Here is a 5,419-nt window from a genome sequence, read left to right as displayed (position 1 = left end):
TATTTCAGATGTAAAAGAATGGACCGGGGTCCACAGTTCACTAGTGGTGTCTCTCCAATAAGATAAATAGCATGTTGGGTGAACAAATTACAGCTTGGGCAATTGACAAATAGAGAGGGCATAACAATGCACATACATATCATGATGACTAATATGAGATTTACTTAGGGCATTACGACAAATAACATAGACCGCTATCCAACATGCATCTATGCCTAAAAAGTCCACCTTCGGGTTAGCATCCGCACCCCTTCTAGTATTAAGTTGCAAACAACAAACAATTGCATTAAGTACTGTGCGTAATGTAATCAACACAAATATCCTTAGACAAAGCATTGATGTTTTATCCCTAGTGGCAATAGCACATCCATAACCTTAGAACTTTCATCACATCGTCCCGCATTCAATGGAGGCATGAACCCACTATCGAGCATAAATACTCCCTCTTGGAGTCACAAGTATCAACTTGGCTACAGCCTCTACTAGCAACTGGAGAGCATGCAAGATCATAAACAACACATATATGATAGATCAATAATCAACTTGACATAGTATTCCATATTCATCGGATCCCAACAAACACAACATGTAGCATTACAAATAGATGATCTTGATCATGATAGGCAGCTCACAAGATCTAAACATGATAGCACAAGAGAAGAAGACAACCATCTAGCTACTGCTATGGACCCATAGTCCAAGGACAAACTACTCACGCATCAATCCGGAGGCGGGCATGATGATGTAGAGTCCTCCGGTGATGATTCCCCTCTCTGGCAGGGTGCCGGAGGCGATCTCCTGAATCCCCCGAGATGGCGGGAGGCGCCCGAGGGGCCCACCCCACAGGCCGGCGCGCCCCCGTCCTTGGCCGCGCCGCCCTAGGGTGTGGGGCCACCTTGGCCCCTCTCCGTCTCTCCTTCGGTGTTCTGGAAGGCTCTGTGCAAAATAAGACCGTGGGCTTTTGTTTCGTCCAATTCCGAGAATATTTCCTGTGTAGGATTTCTGAAACCAAAAACAGCAGAAAACAGGAACTCGCGCTTCGGCATCTTGTTAGTAGGTTAGTGCCGGAAAATGCATCAAAATGATATAAAGTGTATATAAAACATGTGAGTATTGTCATAAAACTAGCATGGAACATAAAAAATTATAGATACGTTTGAGACGTATCAAGCATCCCCAAGCTTAGTTCCTACTCGCCCTCGAGTAGGTAAACGATAACAAGGATAATTTCTGAAGTGACATGCTGCTATCATAATCTTGATCAATACTTTTGTAAAGCATATGAGATGAATAAAGTGATTCAAAGCTTTGGTAAAGATAATGACTAAACAACTGATCATATAGCAAAGACTTTTCATGAATAGTACTTTCAAGACAAGCATCAATAAGTCTTGCATAGAAGTCAACTCATAAAGCAATAGATTCTTAATAGATGGTTTTGAAGCAACACAAAGGAAGATATAAGTTTCAGCAGTTGCTTTCAACTTCAACATGTATATCTCATGGATAATTGTCAACACAAAGTAATATGATGAATGCAAATAAGCAAGTATATAAGAATCAATGCACTCAGTTGACGCAAGTGTTTGCTTCTAAGATGGAAAGAAGTAGGTAAACTGACTCAACATAAAGTAAAAGAAAGGCCCTTCGCAGAGGGAAGCAGGGATTACTCTTGTGCTAGAGCTTTTTATTTTGGAAACATGGAGACAATTTTTTCAACAGTAGTAATAATTCATATGTGTTATGCATAAAACATCCTATAAGTTGCAAGCCTCATGCATCGAATACCAATAGTGCTTGCACCTTGTCCTAATTAGCTCGGATTTCCATGGATTATCATTGCATTACATATGTTTCAACCAAGTGTCACAAAGGGGTACCTCTATGTCGCTCGTACAAAGGTCCAAGGAGATAGATCGCATTTGATTTCTCGTTTTTGATAAATCTCACCTTAAGGACATCCATACCGGGACAACATAGAAAACAGATAATGGACTCCTCTTTAATGCTTAAGCATTCAACAACAGATAATATTCTCATAAGAGATTGAGGATTAATGTCCAAACTGAAACTTCCACCATGATACATGGCTTTAGTTGGCGGCCCAATGTTCTTCTCTAACAATGTGCATACTCAAACCATTTAATCATGACAAATCACCCTTACTTCAGACAAGACGAACATGCATAGCAACTCACATGATATTCAACAAAGGTGTAATAGTTTTTGGCGTCCCCAGAAACATGGTTACCGCTCAACAAGCAACTTATAAGAAACAAGATACATAAGCAACATATTCAATACCACAATAGTTTTTAAAGCTATTTTCCCATTAGCTATGTATTGCAAAGACAAAGAATGAAATTTTAAAGGTAGCACGCAAGCAATTTACTTGGAATGGCAGGAAAATACCACGTAGTAGGTAGTTATGGTGGACACAAATGGCATAGGTTTTGGCTCAAGGTTTTGGATGCACGAGAAGCATTCCCTCTCAGTACAAGGCTTTGGCTAGCAAGGTTGTTTGAAGCAAACACAAGTATGAACCGGTACAGACAAAACTTACATAAGAACATATTGCAAGCATTATAAGACTCTACACTGTCTCCTTGTTGTTCAAACACTTTTACCAGAAAATATCTAAACTTTTAGAGAGACCAATCATGCAAACCAAATTTCAGCAAGCTCTATGGTAGTTCTCCACTAATAGGTTTAAACTACATGATGGAAGAGCTTAAACATGATCTATTTGAGATCTCAAAACAATTGCCAAGTATCAAATTATTCAAGACAATATACCAATTACCACATGGAGCATTTTCTGTTTCCAACCAAATAGCAACGAACGAAGCAGTTTTCAACCTTCGCCATGAACATTAAAAGTAAAGCTAAGAACACTAGTGTTCATATGAAACAGTGGAGCGTGTCTTTCTCCCACACAAAGAATGCTAGGATCCGAGTTTATTCAAAAAAAACAAAAATAAAAGCATACACACGCTCGAAGTAAAGCACATAAGATGTGACGGAATAAAAATATAGTTTCACTAGAGGTGACCTGATAAGTTGTCGATGAAGAATGGGATGTATTGGGCATCGCCAAGCTTAGATGCTTGAGTCTTCCTGAAATATGCAGGGATGAACCATGGGGGCATCCCCAAGCTTAGACTTTTCACTCTTCTTGATCATATTATATCATCCTCCTCTCTTGATCCTTGAAAACTTCCTCCACACCAAACTCAAAACATACTCATTAGAGGGTTAGTGCATAATCAAAAATTCACATGTTCAGAGAGGACATAATCATTCCTAACACTTCTGGACATTACCCAAAGCTACTGAAAGTTAATGGAGCAAAGAAATCCATTCAATACAGTAAAAGAGGCAATGTGAAATAAAAGGCAGAATCTGTCAAAACAGAACAGTCCGTAAAGACGAATTTTTCAGAGGCACTTAACTTGCTCAGATGAAGAAGCTCAAATTGAATGAAAGTTGCGTACATATCTGAGGATCACTCATGAATTTTCACAGATTTTTCTGAGTTTCCTACAGAGAATTCTACTCAAATTCGTGACAGCTAGAAATCTGTTTCTGCGCAGAAATCCAAATCTAGTATCAACCATACTATCAAAGATTTTACTTAGCACAACAATGCAATAAAATAAAGATAAGGAGAGGTTGCTACAGTAGTAACAACTTCCAAGACACAAATATAAAACAAAAATTGCAGAAATAAAATAATGGATTGTCTCCCATATGCGTTTTTCTTTAACGACCTTCAGCTAGGCGCAGAAAGTGTAATTCAAGTATTATCAAGAGATGAAGCATCAACATCACAATTTGTTCTAATAATAGAATCAAAAGATAACTTCATTCTCTTTCTAGGGAAGTGTTCCATACCTTTCTTAAGAGGGAATTGATACTTAATATTTCCTTCCTTCATATCAATAATAGCACCAACAGTTCGAAGAAAGGGTCTTCCCAAAATAATAGGACAAGATGTATTGCATTCAATATCCAAGACAACAAAATCAACGGGGACAAGGTTATTGTTAACCGTAATGTGAACATTATCAATCCTCCCCAAAGGTTTTCTTTATAGAATTATCAGCGAGATTAACATCCAAATAACAATTTTTCAATGGTGGCAAGTCAAGCATATCATAGAGTTTCTTAGGCATAACAGAAATACTTGCACCAAGATCACATAAAGCATTACAATCAAAATCATTGACCCTCATTTTAATGATGGGCTCCCAACCATCTTCCAACTTCCTAGGAATAGAAGTTTCAAGTTTTAATTTCTCTTCTCTAGCTTTAATGAGAGCATTTGTAATATGTTTTGTAAAGGCCAAATTTATAGCACTAGCATTAGGACTTCTAGCAAGTTTTTGCAAGAACTTAATAACTTCAGAGATATGACAATCATCAAAATCTAAACCATTATGATCTAAAGCAATGGGGTCGATGTCCCCAATATTCTGAAAAATTTCAGCACTTTTATCACAAGCAGTTTTAGCAGTTTCAGGCAATTTTACACGCTTTGCACTAGGAGTAGAAACATTGCCAACACCAATTATTTTACCATTGATAGTAGGAGGTTTAGCAACATGTGAAGCATCATCATTACTAGTGGTGGTAATAGTCCAAACTTTAGCTACATTATTCTCTTTAGCTAGTTTTTCTTCTCTTTCCCACCTAGCATGCAATTCAGCCATCAATCTAATATTTTCATTAATTCGAACTTGAATAGCGTTTGCTGTAGGAAATGACTAAATATCTTTATCTTCATTAGGCATAACTTTCAGTTTTAAAAGATCAACATCAGCAGCAAGACTATCAACCTTAGAAGCAAGAATATCAATTTTACCAAGTTTTTCCTCAACAGATCTGTTAAAAGCAGTTTGTGTACTAATGAATTCTTTAAGCATGACTTCAAGACCAGAGGGTACACTTCTACTATTGTTGTAAGAATTACCATAAGAATTACCATAACCATTACCATTATTAGAAGGATATGGCCTATAGTTGTTACCAGAATTATTCCTATAAGCATTGTTGTTGAAATTATTACTTTTAATGAAGTTCACATCAACATGCTCTTCTTGAGCAACCAATGAAGCTAAAGGAACATTATTAGGATCAACATTAGATCTACCATTAACAAGCATAGACATAATCACATCAATCTTATCACTCAAGGAGGAGGTTTCTTCAACAGAATTTACCTTCTTACTTTGTGGAATCCTTTCAGTGATCCATTCAGAGTAGTTGATCATCATATCATCAAGAAGCTTTGTTGCCGCCCCCAAAGTGATGGACATAAAAGTACCTCCAGCAGCTGAATCCAATAAGTTCCTCGAAGAAAAATTTAATCCTGCATAGAAGGTTTGGATGATCATCCAAGTAGTTAGTCCATGGGTAG

This window comes from Lolium rigidum, chromosome 7 (assembly GCF_022539505.1).
Source record: "Lolium rigidum isolate FL_2022 chromosome 7, APGP_CSIRO_Lrig_0.1, whole genome shotgun sequence".
Taxonomy (NCBI): domain Eukaryota; kingdom Viridiplantae; phylum Streptophyta; class Magnoliopsida; order Poales; family Poaceae; genus Lolium; species Lolium rigidum.
Note: the sequence above shows the minus strand (reverse complement) of the source record.